Source organism: Gadus chalcogrammus, chromosome 7 (genome assembly GCF_026213295.1).
Source record: "Gadus chalcogrammus isolate NIFS_2021 chromosome 7, NIFS_Gcha_1.0, whole genome shotgun sequence".
NCBI lineage: Eukaryota > Metazoa > Chordata > Actinopteri > Gadiformes > Gadidae > Gadus > Gadus chalcogrammus.
Window position 1 is genome coordinate 3,846,321 of NC_079418.1, and position 20,657 is coordinate 3,866,977.

Genomic DNA, 20,657 nt, shown 5'->3' on the forward strand with positions numbered 1-20,657 from the left:
GTGAACAACGTGGGATGTGTGAAAAAATCTCGATCCGGGGCGAAAGTCCTGAAATTGACCACAATACTGCCCTGCTAAGGCAAAAGGCAGTAACTCAGAGTGTGAAACTGAAAAAAATGGCTTTAAAGTTATCCTAATGTCCACACAATGTGGTTATAGCTACAATGATGTAATTTTCACAGTTTGTAGTGTATGCCTGTCTTAATCTATTCATTGAGAAAAAGATTAACTCAAATTTGACCTTTGACCTTTTTTGGAAGTTACTGTGTTCTGCCTTAGCATTGCCTTCGGAATGTTGATTTGTCATATTAAGGCAGAAGGCAGTAACTTCTATGTTAAAGCTCAGTGGTATGATAACAATGGAAAAATGACCCTATTAATTAATCAATAGTAATACTATTTCATTTATCACAATTACCAATACCATGATTATCATAATGTGACTTCACATTTATCATATTTTTTTTTGTATTTCAACACGGGTATTCACATTACTGACACAAACTCTCTGACCGACCTCAGTGTCATATACTGTATTATGTTTCTGACTGAAATAATTGAAATTACTTGTCTGTATGTGTAACTTAAAGTAAAGGTTTCTGACAACAATTTCAATAATCATGTTTATTTACAGTGTTCACCATCAAACAAGCTTTTGAGCACAATGTATGAACACTCTTCTTTGTAACGGAGCAAGAAAAAATGTCCAATACTTATAAAAACAGCCTATAAAAACAGATTATCCAAAACACACACACACCCACACACACACACACACACACACACACACACACACACCACTGAATTATCATATTAAGCACATACTGTACAACAATGAACTTGTCAATTGTCAATTGTCACATTAAACACATAAAACGTCTATGTCAATCCTTTGGGGTGGGTGCAGTGTGTGTGTGTGTGTGTGTGTGTGTGTGAGAGAGAGAGAACGAGAGTGTGTGTGTGTGTGTGTGTGTGTGTGTGTGTGTGTGTGTGTGTGTGTGTGTGTGTGTGTGTGTGTGTGTGTGTGTGTGTGTGTGTGTGTGTGTGTGTGTGTGTGTGTGTGTGTGTGTGTGTGTGTGTGTGAGAGAGAGAGAGAGAGAGAGAGAGAGAACGAGAGAGTGAGCGCGTGTGTGTGTGTGTGTGTGAGAGAGAGAAAGAGAGAGATAACGATAGAGAATGACGCCCATTTTCCCCCTCCCTACTCTTCATCTCCATTGGGGACATGCACTTTCAGTGACCTCCAGAAATCGGTTCTGGAGGCTGGCATCAGGGGGACCAGTTTCAGGATGATGTCGTCCTTTTTCGCCTCCTCCACACCAACATCCCTCAACCTAGAGGTGGAAGGCATGCTCGTGTCAAACTTCTTCTTCAGGAAGTCCACCTCCACGAACTGCTCCTGTCCATGTGTGGTCTTCACCCACATGGACCTTGACCCACGCCTCAGCTGGATGACTTTCAGGTCGGCAAGTTTTGGAGCCTTCCTCAGCTTTGCTGTGGATTGGCCACTTGCCCAGTCCATGATGTTGTCATTAGTCATCTCCACAACCTCCATCTTCTTGGAATTGGATGACTTCACGACCGAGAGGAAGTCTTCGAAGTCGTGGATGAATCCTCCCGGTCGTCTTTTCATTTCCTGCTCCACACCATGGTGCACGCTGTCTGCTGACATGAATGTGTGACCCGGCTCAAAGTACTTCAGGGTCACATCATCCATGGCCACCAGGTCAGAGTTCATCAGCACAACCAGCGAGGACAGGAGGCACCAGTTCTTATTTTGAGCGCTACAGTTGTCAACCCAGAAGATCACATGCTCGCAGTCACGGTCCTTCTCAAGCGCCTCCAGATAAGCTGACGTCACTTCCTTGGCACTGCGCCCTGCTACGCCCTCATGCCACACCACACTGATGTTGTCCTTCTTCTCTGTCTTTCCTCACACCGTGGCAAAGGTCTCGTGGTCCACAGAGAGACGCCTGGTGAAAAGTGCCGATTTTACACCAGGCATCCTCGGTAGCATGATGACCTTCTGCAAATCTACACTCCTGACACTTGTGCCGGCAGGCCAGTCACTTTCCGCATCACTGCGGTAGTGTTGCCGGGTCTCAATGGCCTCCTCTTTGTGCTTTTTCCACTGCTGACACTGTGGACAGTCCACATCCTCTGTGTGCTGCGCCTCCTTGGTGTGCTGCTCCTGACGCAAACAGGCCTCACACTCCTCCTCTCCCAACTTAGCGAAGCTGATATTTTTCGCTCTCACTGCTTTGCGATACGTATCATACCCACACTGGTGGCCTTTGTCTTGGAAATCAGCAAACATAAGTTTAATGGTGATGTCACTGGGGAGGTACCGGCGGAAGGGTGCGTGCTCCCTCCTGTAGTGGCTGATGGTCGGCCTGAAGGACTCTATGTGTAAATAGAGCTGCTCCATGTCCAGCTTGTTTGCTGGAGCATGTCTACCTCTTCCATCTCGCGGTGGGGCTAGGGCTGTTGACATTTCTTTGCCCATGACAGACAGCACGATGCTGTCATTCCCAGGGTGGTAGCCGAGAGTGGAAAGGTAGAACAGCTTGCACACCTGGTGGGGATTTTCTTTGGCATCCTTCAGCCGGTAAACAAAGGTCCTGCCTCTCCTGCTGGGGCGGGCACAGACCTTCTCCCTCCCCATTTGACTGACAGAATGAAAAACAAAGGCTCGCTTGTCCTTGTAGCTCAGGCCCCAAAACTCCCTACAAATGGTCATCCTTCGTTCCTCTGAAAAGTGTGTAGAGCACTGACGCCGACACTTCACTCCACAGGGGGCCCGTGGTCTCATTCTAGGCGCAGATGGTTGAGGATCAGAGGCGGGCGCAGATGGTTGAGGATCAGAGGCGGTCACAGATGGTTGAGGATCAGAGGCGGTCGCAGATGGTTGAGGATCAGAGGCGGTCGCAGATGGTTGAGGATCAGAGGCGGTCGCAGATGGTTGAGGATCAGAGGCGGTCGCAGATGGTTGAGGATCAGAGGCGGTCGCAGATGGAGGTTGTAAGTCCATATCCATGAGCTCAGGCACAGAAATTAGGTTGGCGATTGCATCAATAGAAGGCCCTAGTTGGAGGGAGTCTTCGAAAATTGGCAAGGTTCCATTTGGTGTGCTGGTCACAAGCCTGCCATCTTCTCCGAAGCACAGGTCATCACTTAAAATATCACTGATATCTAAAGCACTGTTCAGCACGGTCCAGACTTGCTGCTGAGAATCAGACGAAGGAGCTGGTAGAGCTGCTCGTGGAACAGACACTGAAATCAAGAAGAAAAAAACATGACTTAGCTGGTGCAGGTTATTCTTATTAAAACAGAAAAACCTGGACAAAACACATGAACATCCTTTCTGAAATGTGTTTATTTATGCCTACTGGCAGACAGGCTTGCTGTTCTAGTCTTCTCCATACAGCACATAGACTAGCTTGAACCACAAGGTATCCTAAGAAGTATTCAGTGTGCACTTATTATGACTTTGTGTTAGTCTTCTCCATCTAAGTAGTATGAACCACTGTGCTCCCAGAAAGTATTCAGCATATTCTAAGGATTCAAAAATGATGATACTTTGTGTGTAAACGTATAGCTAATGTTATTGTGTGTGTGTGTGTGTGTGTGTGTGTGTGTGTGTGTGTGTGTGTGTGTGTGTGTGTGTGTGTGTGTGTGTGTGTGTGTGTGTGTGTGTGTGTGTGTGTGTGTGTCACAGTAGCACGCTTCAGGGCAGTGCAACGGCAGACATTGCCACTAGGCTATGAATTGTCTTGTTTGTTTTTAGTGAACAAGGCATATTCAATGTAGCATATCAACCAATTACTGATTAAATCATGGGCATTAGATGCCGCTGCACCACCTGACATCAGACGTGTGTGTGTGTGTGTGTGTGTGTGTGTGTGTGTGTGTGTGCTGGTCTTTATCACGTCATGGGGACATCAATCTGTAAACACAGTCACGTCATGGGGACCTCTTGCAGTGTGGGGACAAAAAAGCAGGTCCCCATAAGGATAACCCATTACAATGAATACAGGAACTTTTTCTAAAGGTGCCTGTGTGGTTTTTAGCCATGGCCCATAACACACGTTTACCGGTAGGTGTGTGAGTGTTTGGGAGGGTGCCAAGATGCGCCCCTAAAGGTTTGCGGCTGTAAGTGCACTCACTGCGCCAAACACGGATTCCAAATATGGTTGGGTACCGCCCACTTCCAGGTAGGTACCCGCTAGCAGTAACTGTGCCTGACTGTTCGCTGGTCTGGTAAATTGCTTGGAGCTCATTAAGGATTGATACGGCGATTTAAGGAGATAATGACAGAAGAGCTTTTTCTAAGGAGCAAAGGGGAAACACACGGTAGGTACTTTGGCATGACAAACCAGTATTACCAGTATTCATCCCTCAAATGAACTCTAATTAGTTAGCCGGACAGCTAGTTAAATAGCATCCAGCTGGAGCCGGAGCCGGAGCCGGGGCCTGTGGTGGGGAAACGGGACCTGTTGTGTGGGACTGGGAGGTCGTTTTTTCCGGCGGTTTTTGCGTCACAGTCGGCCCCTTGGTTGCCCCAGTCGAGTTTTTCAACATTCATTTTTGGTGTTTTATGCTAAAAATGGATAAACTCTTAATTCCTCGAGCTGCTACACCACGTGCCCCGGCCCGGATACCTCCGGGTCTACAGCTGGATGCTACTCCGCTAGTTGGCTGGATTACAAACGTTACCTATCAGAACTATTTCACTGTTTTTTCCAACCAGCGAGGGACATTCACATTGTCATGCAATGCATTGTGAAGGAGTTACACATAATACAAACTAAAAACGTTTGAATGTTTAACAGTGTTAAAAGAGTTATCTCTTTGCGTATCTCATTATGCAGTTTAAAGACTGCGTTGGGTTCTCGGGCGTCCCTGGTACTTCCACTTCCACATAAACCCTGAAGCCAGATTGAACTGTACATGGAGGAGAAAGTGATTGTTGCATTTTGCGACTCCCGGATCTCCTGCGGGGGGACTCCGGTGAGTTCAGCTCCGGGGGCGACGGGAGTCCGCATACGGCAACAATCACTTTCTCCTCCATGTCGCAGTTTCACCTGGACTTCAGGGCGTCAAATCCAAAGTTCCTTTTCCCCAATTCCTTCCCAACCATGGCAGAGAAGCACCACTACGAGTCTTTACTTGTTGTGGAAGTACCAGAGACGTAGGAGTACCCGACCCCGTGATATTATATAGATATCTCCTCCATGCTGGGTTCATTCTGGCATGCAGGGAGTGAAAGATTTCAACTTGAGTGAAGTGCCGCGTAGTGTACTGCGAGTAGGGGTATAGAGGATCTCCACTACTAAACGAATTTAAATTAACTTATGTATTTAAATGTTCCTGTAGTTGAAAATGGCTCCACGCATCAGTCCCCTTAAAGATGTCAGGAATCATGTGATTGCAAAGACGGACAAAACTTGCATGTTGGATGTGCAGTAGGCTACATCAATGCATTGAAAGGAAAGATATTAAATGTGGGGATTTCTCAGTTAATAATTGCTATCATATACAATATTTATGACATGCAATCGGTTATGTCAAATCAGCTGCAATCTATTGTCAGTTTTTGTGTTATCAATCCTTTTTAGACAATATTTGCATTTGTAAAACATTACGGTTAACTTATTTTTAAACCAAAATGGACATGCATGCTTTCTTTTTATGGTGCAAATGTTTTTTTTACAGGTCGTGGTGTATTTGCAAAGGGTTCCATTTCTCAAGGAGATTTCGTTCTCGAATACAGGGGAGAATTCCTGTTGTTGAAGCCCAGAGAAGGAGGCTGATATACCACGAATCATGTACTGCATTTCTTTTCATGTTTAGGTGGAGAGGGAAAACATGGTGGTAAGTATTTAAGTTGCGCCTAAACTATACTCTATACTCTATTTTAGGTGAGGCTCTGATTTTGTGGAATACATTGTCTGTTAAATATGACTGACAATGTATTCCAGAAAGTTAAACTGATTGAGCCATGTGATCCTGCATTGTAACTATAACAATTATTTTTCCATGAACTTGTCATGACATTTATGTTCCCCTTTCCTCATGTTTCATCTTTTTAGTATCGATGCCGCCAGAGATGACGGTTCACTTGGGCGCCTCGTTAACGACGAACACAGGCGTCCAAACTGTAAAATGAAAAATATTGATGTCAATGGAAGCCCACATCTTTGTTTGTTTGCCCTTATGGACATAAAACAAGGAGAAGAAATTTCATACGATTATGGAGGTGAAGACTGCCCATGGAGAACAGAAGTATGTGGCGCAATTACAGTTTGTTAAACAGTGACTTCAAATTACTACTTACTAATTTAAGTTCTACTTCTGCTTTCTTGTAAATGATTTTCATTGTTAAATGTATGTCTTACAGACGACCACAGTTGGACCAAATGCACTGCTGGTAGAAGATTTGCATACTGTTGTCCTGGCAAATACCGAAGTGGGTGATGCTACTCATCCAAACATCGCTCAACAGGTACATTCTTGTTTACTTCAAATGTTATTAATCTCTCTATAGCCTTTCTTTTTCAGTTTTTATGTTTAAAGCTAGCCAAAATAGGAAACTTAAAGGTCCCATGACATGAAAATCTCACTATGAGGTTTTCTAACATAAATATGAGTTCCCCTAGCCTGCCTATGGTCCCCCAGTTGCGTTTGGTGTAAAACGAGCACTAGCTGTTCTGCTCGCCTTTGAAAAAACGAAGGCTCAAGCGCGCTGAGGCTCAAGCCGCTTATGTGGTCATAAAGCATCTAAGCTCCTCCCCTTACTCTGCCTGGCCCGCCCAGAGACGTTGGCCCGCCAATGAGACACGACCGTGCGAGCGCCACATGTGCGTGTGTGAATACACACACTGTAACGCAAATGTTTCTTGTCGGTTCTTTGACGTCTCTTGTATTTCCACAACGAGACAGTGGGGGCTATCTGAGCCATGGTTGAGAAGGAATTGGGGGAAAGGATCTTTGGCTTTGACTCGCTGAAGTACATGAACTGCGATATGCCGCCGGTTGCCGCGAGGCACCATCGCCCGGCAGAGGGCAGCAGGCAGCAGGCAGAAGTGGAAGAACCAGAGACGTCGCAGAACCCGACAAAGTCGTTTGTGATTCATAATATCGTCTGGAGGCGCACACAGCTTTTGGCCGTGATAATATGTATTATATGATATAGATATCTATTTATTATATGATATTATTTAGATATAGAGCTCCAGGACTGCAACGCAAGTGTTGTACACTTCCTTGTTATTTGGATAACTGTTCTGCTTTTGGTGTTATGGCGCATTACACGTCGGACTCTCGTCTCTGGTATTTCTACAACGAGACTCGTAGTGGGGGTTATCTCACCCAAGGTTGAGAATGAATTGGGGGGGAAGGAACTTTGGCTTTGACTCCCTCTTCTTTCTAGGTTAATTATCACTATTCTGGACACTCACGACGTCCCCACAACACACCTTTTAGTCAGTGTTTGGCTAGAAGCTTTGGGTGAAACGTTGGAGACAACTGGTCCCCACAAGGAACATTAACATTGTGTTTGAAATGTCCCCACAAAGTATGTTATTAAAGTGGGATCTCAGAAAGAGCTGGGCTGGGCAGGAACAGATATTTTGACCATGAATGTATCATTTATTTTCTCTACGGCCTGGTGTATATCGGCATGCATGTCATCCAAGAGATTTGTCGGAATCGGTCGTTAATCTTAATCCTCTTTTACAGTGGACGTCAAATTGACATGTTATGTTTTCAGAATGTAAAATAGTCATTGTGAAATGTTTTTTGTTGTTGTTATTTTTTCAGATGACCACAGTTGGAGACGATGCCCTGCTAGATGGGGGCTCGAAACCTGTCCTTTCAAATACCGAAGGGGATGATGATGCTACTCGTCCAAAAATCACTCAACAGGTACATTCATGTTTATCACTTCAAATGTGTTTGTAGTCTCTCTCATAGCCTTGCTTTTTCAGTTTTTGTGTTTTTAAAGCAAGCCAAAATGGGAAAGGAAGTATATTTGGTTGTGCTCTGGTTTAAATAAATACAGCCAAAAAGTTTAATGTTATGCAACTATAAGATGTATGGTAGTGGGATATTTAAAATATATTTTAACCTTCAGAGGGACTTTCTTTCTAGGTTAATTATCACTCTATTCTGGACACTCACGACGTCCCCACAACACACCTTTTAGTCAGTGTTTGGCTAGAAGCTTTGGGTGAAACATTGGAGACAACTGGTCCCCACGAGGAACATTAACATTGTGTTTGAAATGTCCCCACAAAGCATGTTATTAAAGAGTGATCTCAGAAAGAGCTGGGCTGGGCAGGAACAGATATTTTGACTATGAATGTATCGTTTATTTTCTCTACGGCCTGGTGTATATCGGCATGCATCTCATCCAAGAGATTTGTCGGAATTTGTCGTTAATCTTAATCATGTTTTACAGTGGACATCAAATTGGCATGTTATGTTTTCAGAATGTAAAATAGTCATTGTGAAATGTTTTTTGTTTTTGTTATTTTTTCAGATGACCACAGTTGGAGACGATGCCCTGCTAGATGGGGACTCGAAACCTGTCCTTTCAAATACCGAAGGGGATGATGATGCTACTCGTCCAAAAATCACTCAACAGGTACATTCATGTTTATCACTTCAAATGTGTTTGTAGTCTCTCTCATAGCCTTGCTTTTTCAGTTTTTGTGTTTTTAAAGCAAGCCAAAATGGGAAAGGAAGTATATTTGGTTGTGTTCTGGTTTAAATAAATACAGCCAAAAAGTTTAATGTTATGCAACTATAAGATGTATGGTAGTGGGATATTTAAAATATATTTTAACCTTCAGAGGGACTTTCTTTCTAGGTTAATTATCACTCTATTCTGGACACTCACGACGTCCCCACAACACACCTTTTAGTCAGTGTTTGGCTAGAAGCTTTGGGTGAAACATTGGAGACAACTGGTCCCCACGAGGAACATTAACATTGTGTTTGAAATGTCCCCACAAAGCATGTTATTAAAGAGTGATCTCAGAAAGAGCTGGGCTGGGCAGGAACAGATATTTTGACTATGAATGTATCGTTTATTTTCTCTACGGCCTGGTGTATATCGGCATGCATCTCATCCAAGAGATTTGTCGGAATTTGTCGTTAATCTTAATCATGTTTTACAGTGGACATCAAATTGGCATGTTATGTTTTCAGAATGTAAAATAGTCATTGTGAAATGTTTTTTGTTTTTGTTTTTTTACAGATGACCACAGTTGGAGACGATGCCCTGCTAGATGGGGGGCTCGAAACCTGTCCTTTCAAATACCGAAGGGGATGATGATGCTACTCGTCCAAAAATCACTAAACAGGTACATTCATGTTTATCCCTTCAAATGTAATTATAGTCTCTCTCATAAGCTTGCTTTTTCAGTTTTTGTGTTTTTAAAGCTAGCCAAAATAGGAAAGGAAGTATATTTTGGTTGTGTTCTGGTTTAAATGAATACAGCCAAAAAGTTTAATGTAATGCAACTATAAGATGTATGGTAGTGGGATATTTAAAATATATTTTAACCTTCAGAGGGACTTTCTTTCTAGGTCAATTATCACTCTATTCTGGACACTCACGACGTCCCCACAACACACCTTTTAGTCAGTGTTTGGCTAGAAGCTTTGGGTGAAACATTGGAGAAAACTGGTCCCCACGAGGAACATTAACATTGTGTTTGAAATGTCCCCACAAAGCATGTTATTAAAGAGTGATCTCAGAAAGAGCTGGGCTGGGCAGGAACAGATATTTTGACTATGAATGTATAGTTTATTTTATCTACGGCCTGGTGTATATCGGCATGCATGTCATCCAAGAGATTTGTCGGAATCTGTCGTTAATCTTATTCATGTTTTACAGTGGACATCAAATCGACACGTTATGTTTTCAGAATGTAAAATAGTCTTTGTGAAATGTTTTTTGTTTTTGTTTTTTTTACAGATGACCACAGTTGGAGACGATGCCCTGCTAGATGGGGGCTTGAAACCTGTCCTTTCAAATACCGAAGGGGATGATGATGCTACTCGTCCAAAAATCACTCAACAGGTACATTCATGTTTATCACTTCAAATGTATTTGTAGTCTCTCTCATAAGCTTGCTTTTTCAGTTTTTGTGTTTTTAAAGCTAGCCAAAATGGGAAAGGAAGTATATTTTGGTTGTGTTCTGGTTTAAATAAATACAGCCAAAAAGTTTAATGTTATGCAACTATAAGATGTATGGTAGTGGGATATTTAAAATATATTTTAACCTTCAGAGGGACTTTCTTTCTAGGTCAATTATCACTCTATTCTGGACACTCACGACGTCCCCACAACACACCTTTTAGTCAGTGTTTGGCTAGAAGCTTTGGGTGAAACATTGGAGACAACTGGTCCCCACGAGGAACATTAACATTGTGTTTGAAATGTCCCCACAAAGCATGTTATTAAAGAGTGATCTCAGAAAGAGCTGGGCTGGGCAGGAACAGATATTTTGACAATGAATGTATAGTTTATTTTCTCTACGGCCTGGTGTATATCGGCATGCATGTCATACAAGAGATTTTTCGGAATCTGTCGTTAATCTTAATCATGTTTTACAGTGGACATCAAATTGACATGTTTTGTTTTCAGAATGTAAAATAGTCATTGTGAAATGTTTTTTGTTTTTGTTTTTTTTACAGATGACCACAGTTGGAGACGATGCCCTGCTAGATGGGGGCTCGAAACCTGTCCTTTCAAATACCGAAGGGGATGATGATGCTACTCGTCCAAAAATCACTAAACAGGTACATTCATGTTTATCACTTCAAATGTAATTATAGTCTCTCTGATAGCCTTGCTTTTTCAGTTTTTGTGTTTTTAAAGCTAGCCAAAATAGGAAAGGAAGTATATTTTGGTTGTGTTCTGGTTTAAATAAATACAGCCAAAAAGTTTGATGTAATGCAACTATAAGATGTATGGTCGTGGGATATTTAAAATATATTTTAACCTTCAGAGGGACTTTCTTTCTAGCTTAATTATCACTCTATTCTGGACACTCACGACGTCCCCACAACACACCTTTTAGTCAGTGTTTGGCTAGAAGCTTTGGGTGAAACGTTGGAGACAACTGGTCCCCACAAGGAACATTAACATTGTGTTTGAAATGTCCCCACAAAGCATGTTATTAAAGTGTGATCTCAGAAAGAGCTGGGCTGGGCAGGAACAGATATTTGTGTTTTGATATCAATGATTGATAACTGGTATGAATGATAACTTGTATGAATTCCACAGAAAAGGTTCTTGAAAGTGAAGACGAAAGCACACAGGGGGCACACTGTTCATCTACTGTTGATGGTATGTAATGTCAATTGTAAGTGTCATTTGGGGACATATGGAATAACTATTTAGGAATTTAAAGCTAAAATTATGCAAAGAATCTAACATAATCCATGGCATACTTCAATCAAACTTAAGTCCTTAACAAAACACTTTAATGTATTGCCTGCTCAGGTAAAGTTGACCTCAAGAGTTGGTTGGCACTTAGTTATTTCTAACCATCAACAACTTTAATGATTGAATACACTTGTTTTCACTAAATACAACAAACATCCCTGCAAAAAAGGACATAAATTGGGTTTTGTCTTCAAGCTATAGTACATGTAAAGTATGTGTCTTACTGGTAATGTTGAATTTTGATTATTTTCCATAAAACCATCAGCAGAAGAGACTCTTCCTCACATCGAGAGCCCTGAAATTCCACCAACCAAGAAGCGAAGACAACGGCCGTTGGTTGAAATGCCGGAAGAAGTCGGCGCTATGAGGCCTTCCTCCCAAGGTGAACTCTTTACACATGTCTTTTGTACGTCAGTAAAGATTGTCTGTTCCTCTTTGGAAATGGATTTTATTCAGTGTACCAATTTCAAGTTGTATCAGTTATAACAGCCCTATCAGAATATAAAAAGGTTGGGGGATGAATTGTTATTAGTTTATTTTCAATGCATATGCCTATAATGGGGGGATTTATGCAATATCTGTTTGGAAATTGAAAGCTAAGATGATGCATATTAGCTTTCAATTGGCTCACGTGGCATACTTAATCAACATGCATCCTTAAAGAGCCCATGCCATTAAAATCACATTTTTCCTATTGTTTGTTAAATAACATAGGTCTGAATAAGTTTGTGAGCTGTGGTAAGTTTGAAATCTATGCAGTTTGTCTGCTGAATGCAATAGGCAATGAAAGGAAAAAGGCAGAAGAAATGAGCCGATCTGGATAAGGTGACACTGTGACGTAGCGTTGTCAAACTATTATTCATGGCCCTGCCCACTTGGTTGGTTCGTAACCACCCACAAGAATTCTGAAGGAGTCGTGATTGAGCTAGTGCTAAATGCTAATACCTTTATGGTAGTTGCTTAGTTCGTAGTACAGGCTAGTTACAGAATTTTAAATGCAATGGCAGAACGACATCGAAGTACATGAACTGCGACATGCTGCCTGCCGCCGGTTGCCGCGAGGCACCACCGCCGCGAAGCACCACCGCCCGGCAGCGGGCAGCCGGGCGGTGGTGCCTCGCGCCGGCAGCAGGCAGCAGGCAGCGCGCGGTTCTGTCTACTACAGATTGATGTGGAAGTGGAAGAACCAGAGACGTCGGAGAACCCGACGAAGTCCTTTGTGATTCATTATATCGTCTGGACGTGCACACAGATTTTGGCCGTGATAATATGTATTATTTGATATAGATATCTATGTATTATATGATATTATTTAGATATAGAGCTCCAGGACTGTAACGCAAGTGTTGTACACTTCCTTGTTATTTGGATAACCGTTCTGCTGTTGGTGTGATGGCGCATAACACGTCGGACTCTCGTCTCTGGTATTTCTACAACGAGACTCGTAGTGGGGGTTATCTCAGCCATGGTTGAGAATGAATTGGGGGAAAGGAACTTTGGCTTTGACTCCCTGAAGTAGGCATGAACCACGACATGGAGGAGAAAGGGATTGTTGAACGCGGTCGTCTCCCGCCGGAGCCTCGCTGCCGATGGACCACCGCCTCGGCTTCAGGAGGCGGTGATTAGCGTTGACCGCTGCCGAGGCGGCGGTCAACGCTCAAGTGGGATACATTCGCGGCCAACAATCCCCTTCTCCTCCATGTCGTGGTTCATGTACTTCAGGGAGTCAAAGCCAAAGTTCCTTTCCCCCAATTCATTCTCAACCATGGCTGAGATAACCCCCACAACGAGTCTCGTTGTAGAAATACCAGAGACGAGAGTCCGACGTGTTATGCGCCATCACACCAACAGCAGAACGGTTATCCAAATAACAAGGACGTGTACAACACTTGCGTAACAGTCCTGGGGCTCTACATCTAAATAATATCATATAATACATAGATATCTATGTCAAATAATGCATATTATCACGGCCAAAAGCTGTGTGCACCTCCAGACGATATAATGAATCACAAAGGACTTCGTCGGGTTCTCCGACGTCTCTGGTTCTTCCACCTCCACATCAATCTGAAGAAGACGCGGTCGTTTGAGATTCATAATAGCCTATCGTCTGGAGGCTCACACAGCTTTTGGCTGTGATAATATATATTATGATATAGATATCAATGTATAATATGGGTTTCTAAGAGCCATTGCGATACATCCACCGTAAACAGAGCGCATGGTACCGTGGCTACAAGCTGCTCAGGGCCAGGTGATAATATATATTAGATATCTATGTATAATATGGGTTTCTAAGAGCCATTGCGATACATCCACCGTAAACAGAGCGCATGGTACCGTGGGCTGCTCAGGGCCAGGTGATAATATATATTATATTATATTATATAGATATCTATGTATAATATGGGTTTCTACGAGCCATTGCGATGCATCCACCTTAAACAGAGCGCATGGTACTGTGGCTACAAGCTGCTCAGGGCCACGCCCCCACCCCCCTCCTTGACCTGCCTTGACACGCCCACCGTAACCAGAGCGCATTGTACTGTGGCTACAAGCTGCTCAGGGCCACACCCCCACCCCCCTCCATGACCTGCCTTGACACGCCCACCGAAACAGCGCGTTTGGGGGAAGCTCAATGTGCGAACGGTTCGGAGTGGCTGTAACTCTGCACCACGGCTGAATTTCGGGGACGTCTTTGAATACTGTGTTTGTGGCCCACTAATACCTATATTAAAGCATCCATAAATAGCATGGCATGGGATCTTTAAAGAACCTTAACTGTATGGCCTGGTCAGGTAAAGTTTACCTCAATATTTGGTTGGTCTGGCCGTTTGTTTTGCACCTATATTTCCCTCATCAACAACGTTAATGATTGAATGCACTCGTTTTCACTAATGACAAACATTCCTGCAAAAAGGTCATCATTTGGGTATTGTCAGCATTCTATAGAACATGTAAAGTATGTGTCTTTCTGGTGATGTTGAATTTGGATTATTTTCCATAAAACCATCAGCAGAGACTCTTCCTCACATCGAGAGCCCTGAAATGCCACCACCCAAGAAACGCAGACAACGGCCTTTGGTGGAAATGCCGGAAGAAGTCGGCGCCATGAGAAAAAAAGAGAACATGAATTACAAATTCACATTTTCCTGAATGTATGAAAAGTGAGCCCAGACAGTGATCATATTGCACAATTTATTTGTATTCCTTTTAGCTGTTCCTTTTCCCCAGTGTTGATTTTCAGTTAAGTTCAAGTGGCAGAATGCACAAATCAATGTTTGATCCATAAGTAGAGTGCACATAAGTTTACTTTCTACTTTACTGTAGATACTGGCTTATTCTGTATACCAAATTCCAGCACACATTCCTAACCGTTTGAATTACAATTTTCTCTGCCCACTTTAAGGTAAAGCTGCAAAGAAGAAAAAACCCTGGCAGCCGACGGAGGTCCAGGCAGTCGAGAGGCACATGACTCGCTTCATCACCTCTTGCATTGTACCTGGGAAGAGTGATTGCGAGAAATGTTTAAGGGTTGAACCAGAAGCACTACAGAACCGGGATTGGCAGAACCTTAAATTCTACATTCATAACCGAATTAAGTCCTACAAAAAGAAGTGGCAATGAAAATAGTTTATACATTGCATGTATAATGTATAATATTATACATTATACATGTATAATAATTTTTAATTATTATACATGTATATATATCCACGTAATTGAAACATGAGTCTGAAAGAAGTTTAATTATTATAGATTTAAATTTCAGGTAGTCGTTCAGTACTATCATTTTGCTCAGAAAGGCCAAAAAGGGCATAATTTTAAAAGAATATGGTGACGTTTCTACCTTGATTCTGTATTTCCAGATGCTTTGTATCCAACAAATCTTGTTGAAGGGCCAATAAAAGCCCAATAATGAGTGAGACCTCAATAAAAGTTTACTTTTGCAATTTAAATGTGTAATTCATGTCTTGGAATTCAAGAGGTAGTTAGTCTTAGCATTGTTGCATAGTTTAAGGAGATTGACTGAAACTGTAGTTGGGTGATTATGGTTGATATTCTAAGCCGGAAATGACATACTTGTGACTGAAAATTAAAAAAGTAGAAAGCTGACTTGAAACTATCCAGCTTCTATCTTTCAATCCTTCGTACTAGGTGAATAAATACCCTTTTACTACATCCTTAAATGTTAATTTAATCCTCACTCATATTCCTAGCAATATCAATCTTAATCTGCAATGTTGATTGATTTTTATCAATCATTAATGTACTACTGTCTTAATACTACTTGGTTTTAGATTTACAAATGCAGTAATATGGATAGAGGTGTAATTTTACATTTCAATGTAATGTATACTTGTTGCAAGGTCCCCACTAATCGCATAGGAATTTGTGTGAATTATGCAAAATATATGTAAATGAAGTCCTCATAGGCCATGTTTACTGGTTTTTTAAAAGTCCCCATAAAGCATGGTCAAATCACTACTTCATCATTTCAACAATTTGAAGTTGTGTATAAGCTTACACAGCATTTGTGAGTATACCAGATTTTTTTCATACCTGTAGAACCTTTAGAAAGGGTGGTCCCCGCAAGTGATGCTCAGAACGTTGGTCCCCATCCAACATGAAAACCAGTATGTGTGTGTGTGTGTGTGTCATACTTATATTAACTAAGTAGATACAACTGAGTAGATAGTAGCCTGTGGAAAGCATAATTTAGGGACGGCAAAGGGTTAAAACCCATGTCAATGGCCTAATCCAATCACAGTTCATCAGGCAAAAAACCGCAGTTGATTCCCAGCTTCTGTGAGTCACATGATCAGATCCATCCAATGACCAATTTTGTTTACTTTTGTTGCGAATTCAAACGTGGGTGACATCCAGTTAAGGAAGTTGCATTCGCTTAGTCAACATTATTTATACCACGTACAGACCGCACACTAATTTGCTGGTCAGTGCAAGTGAATCACTCGTGGTGGATTTAATGGATTTCCCCCTCTTGTCGATTGTTTACCATGGATTTAAATCAGCGTCCAAAGGTAGGCATTGGTTTACTATATTCCCTGCTGGTTGTGTGCATGTGTGTGTGTGAGGGTAATTTTCAGATTTGGAGGGAAGTCAGATTTGACCTCTGAGGCCCGGTAGAGGTCAAATCCAAAATGGCCGCCAATAATATTCAAAAGTGCCTCACGTTGGAACCAAACACAATAGAAAAACACTTAAGGTGTCATTTCCCACTAACTTTTGGGTGCCCATTCTGTATCTGATACATTTGAAACCACCAGAATTCAAGAAAATGCATTTAAATCAATATGGAGGTCAAATCATGCAGACATAGGGAGGTGAACGGTGCAAAATGGTTTTTTATTTCCAAAATAACAACAGTAATTGTGATGCCAATAATGATGATGCCAATAATAATGCCAATAATAGTATTTATTTATTATTATAATTAACTGATTTATTATTTAACTTTTAAATAATTCATTTTTTTTTTATCTTAACAGTCTCCAGAACAAAAACAGAGATCTGTACATTTAAGTGCAGCTTTGAGACAGGAGCACCGTCCAGTGCACCCTTTCTGGCAGTTACAGCGGATCAGCTCATGGCAAGACTTTGCTGCTTCAGGGAGAGTGGTCCAGAGTGGCTGCCAACCAGTGGTTTCCTTTGTCCAGCCCCAGTCAGATGGCTCTGGCATCTCTGGATCCAGGACCAGTGACTGGTTCCAGATGTTCGTCTGAAAGCAAGTACGCTTGATGTGCTGTTTGAGGGCAGCCTGGGTTGGAGGGATGTTTTCTAAACTCCTGGACTTCTGGGAGAAAAGCTGTTTCCTGGCATCATTCACTTCCATGCTCTCGCTGGTTCGGTCATACATGAGCACCACAAATCGTTCCAGCAGTAACATGGACTCTACACTGACCTCACTTGGCATGCATAGGAGTTCCTGGAAAGCATCACTGACCTCTGGGAAAGACTTCCATGTCTCCCAGGCAGTCTTCTTTCCACGGCCAGCAAATGCAGACACAGTGTCACATCCAGTGAAAGCATGAAAGACAGGGAGAGTCAGGCACTTGATAGGAGTCATTGTGGCAACCATTTCGTGAATAGCGATAAACCGGAAACTTGACCCAACACCAAAGGAAATCCATAGTTCATCAGGAGCTATTTTGCTAAAAGAAGCCACTGCCAACACCACCACATCCGTATCAACGGTACGTATGGTCACCTTCTTACAACCTTTCTGCACAGCATCTGCCACATGCAGAAGTAGCCGATTGTCAGCCTCTTCTTGCGAACATGGGGCAAGGCGGGCCACACATAAGTCAGCAGGAGAGCAGAGGACTCCAGTTCCATCTGTTGCATACAGTTCCTTGCCCTGTGCTACAGGCAGATTAATGGATTCCCGGGCCAGGAAGGAAAACAACTCTGTTTTGTTTTCATCACACCGAAGGAAGTCTTTCCAGTTCTTGGGCATCACAGTAAGGGGAGCAACCCTTTTCCTCATGCCGTTTCCCCTCTTTTGTCTTGTTGAGGCTTTCAGGCTGGCAGATAGGTATACATCCCAGACAAGGTCAACACGGTCGCCTACCTCTAGTTGAGCAGAGATGTATGGTACAAACACTGTTTCTCCATACTCTTGAAATGTTCTTGATGTGTTTGGATTCAGCATTTGAACCACAACTGCACCATCTAGAATTACTGCATCGGTCTCAGGAACACTCTTGTTTTCGGGCAGATTTGACTCCAGGCAGTGAAGCAGATCTGCTTTAACCCCGAACCGAAGTTTTCCTCCACTTGACAGAGCTGGAGGTGCTGCCTGGTTTTCATGGGAAAAGAAGTGGTTGATGTCTCCATCTCGTGTTTGACATGAAATGTACAGTCTTGAAAAAAGGCCACAGTCACTCTTCAGTGCGGCAAGTTGGGCCTTCTCTTTTGTTTTGCTCTTGACAGGTGGTCTGCTGAACAGTGGCAACTTGTTCTTTGGAAGAGGATGTGTGATAGGTGTTGTACACCTTTCCAGCCTTTGGGTCACAAACTCGGTGTACTGCTCCTCACCAAGGGTAATAATCCTTCTTACAGCATCAGCAACTTGGGTATCAACAATGTCTCTTGTGTCAATGACTAAAAGATCTTGGCTGTGTTCTAGAAATGGATTCCCCATCTCTTCCAGCACTGTGACGAGTGCCTTAACCTCCTTTAGGAATGCTGTTTGCACTCCAGGTTGCTGTTCATGGTGTCTTGAGTCACTGAGTCCATGTTGTTGGTTTGTTGCCTGTTCTTCAAACTCTTTAGTGATCCTGGCGATTTCTGGTCCTGCCACCATCCAGCGTCTGAGTGCTCCTGGATTTCCAGTCAGTCCGATAGCCCCACCAGAACCTTTGACCATGGCATTGTTCTGTTCATGGCACTGGTCAAGTGCCATGGCAGAGAACTGGTTGCTGGTTTTGTGCACCACGAAATGTCCGGACATGAATTCTGCTAGGACTGCTGGGTGTCTGTCTGCAAGAGTCATCATATCACGGATGTGTACAGAAAGCCATCTGCTGTAGTGTGTGTGATCTAGGGCGAACATCCAGGGCATGATCTGTGTCAGGGATTCAACGTACAGCTGGAAGTTGCCTTCACGAATGGACCTGATGTACCGCAGAACGAGAAGCTGCAATGACAGGGTCTTATGCCAGTAGTCAAAGTGAACACTGGCCTTTGCTTGCTGAATGCACCACTCCTCAAAAGATAGACTGATAGGTGGCATGACATCTTTATCATCAGATATGCACTCTTCATTGTACGCTTGTTGCAGGAGTGTATAGAGACTTGCAGCCGTGACCTGGTGTGCATGGCGGGTCTTGGTGACATGTTTGGCATGTATGAAGGAATTGGCTGTTCCAGAACTTGCAATGTCAGCCTGGACCAGGGCATTGGTCCAGCCACTGCCTTCTAGCCAGTCTCCCAGCAACTTCAACATGGCCATTTCAATATGTAGACCACCAAACATGATCACAAAGTGATCTTCTCCATAAGTGTCTGGCCAGGACCACTGTATTTGTTTAGCGAGAGCATACAGTGGTTGGTCAGCAGCAAGGACAGGAATCTGACCAGGGTTCACATTTTTAACTGCTCTTTTAATGATTTCCATAGAGTGCCGAATCATTGCTACTGAATGTGCATTGTCAAGAAAGAGAGGCAATAATGCGTTGATTGCTGCAGGAGGGATGATGGCTTGGTGAACATCAGCGTGGTAGGCAGACCATGATATCATGCCATCAATGGTAGATGTTTCAACAGCTGTCTTGACTTTTCTGAGCCATGCATACTCATCCTCTGTGGCGGCTGTAGAAACCAGGAGGGTGGAAGGTCTCACAGGACCTTGTACAGGTGGCACACTGAATTCCTTTGTCCGGAGGGTAGCTGGTGGCACGACTGTGTAGGCTGTTGGCAGAGGTGTCACTGACTTGGTGGAAGAGCCATTTTGACTAATCACTAGCACACCGCGATCAGTTCCGCTTTGTGTGTGTGACAGATGCTGCATAAGTGAGATGCCGGTGCCGTGGAAGGAATCTTTGGCTGTTGCAGAACTTGGGTTATGGTCTATGTTGTCCACAGCTCCTGTTGTAAACAGTCCATGGCGCAACTTTGTTGGGCACACAACATCCTCCATCCTAAATTGCTGGAAGACACCATTGGCAATGTCTGATGTGATTTGCAGCAGCCTGTCATAAGAAACACACAATCCCAGATTGAACAGTGTGTCAATTAGCCCCCTACTCCGTGTAACTGCATGGATCTTGAGGGACAGATATAGAGGGAGTGGAGTTTCTCGGGTGTGCCTTGTATGTGCTGAGCTTGGTGAATCCATGTTCCGTGCCTGCTTCTTACTGTTAAAGACTATCAATTGGGAGATTGTTAGGGCAGGTTTTGTGGTGGACTGATGCTCAATGTTTGTACCATCAAGTACCATGTTGATGAAGGCCAAGAGAGATGGTGGCACAGCCTTCTGCTGGCAGTTTTCTTTGAATGACCCGTCAAAAGAGAAAGATGAATTTAGGATCTCTTTGCGCACTACTTGTGCTGCTCGCATTAAGTGCATGGCATCACTGTCAGTTTGACAGGCTATCATGAGAGCTGGTCCAATGTCCTTCTCAAAACTCAGGAGTGTGTCTCTTCCGCGTGAATGTGCCCTCAGATGTGGAAGCTC

At 43.2% G+C, this 20,657-nt stretch overlaps 1 long non-coding RNA gene across 3 annotated transcripts; it reads left to right on the forward strand.

The window, feature by feature from the left end:
* Window positions 1–3,909: 3,909 nt before the first annotated feature.
* On the forward strand, window positions 3,910–15,542 carry LOC130386528 (uncharacterized). 3 transcript variants are annotated; one of them, XR_008896130.1, is made up of 13 exons: window positions 3,910–4,350; window positions 5,713–5,871; window positions 6,105–6,282; window positions 6,398–6,502; window positions 7,819–7,923; window positions 8,540–8,644; window positions 9,260–9,365; window positions 9,983–10,087; window positions 10,705–10,809; window positions 11,297–11,359; window positions 11,724–11,840; window positions 14,475–14,625; window positions 14,868–15,542. It is a non-coding gene; the product is annotated as an uncharacterized LOC130386528 (long non-coding RNA). The 3 variants fall into 3 exon arrangements; XR_008896129.1 differs by having other exon boundaries at window positions 5,713–6,282; XR_008896131.1 differs by having other exon boundaries at window positions 5,713–6,282; window positions 11,727–11,840.
* The last annotated feature ends 5,115 nt before the right edge of the window (window positions 15,543–20,657 follow it).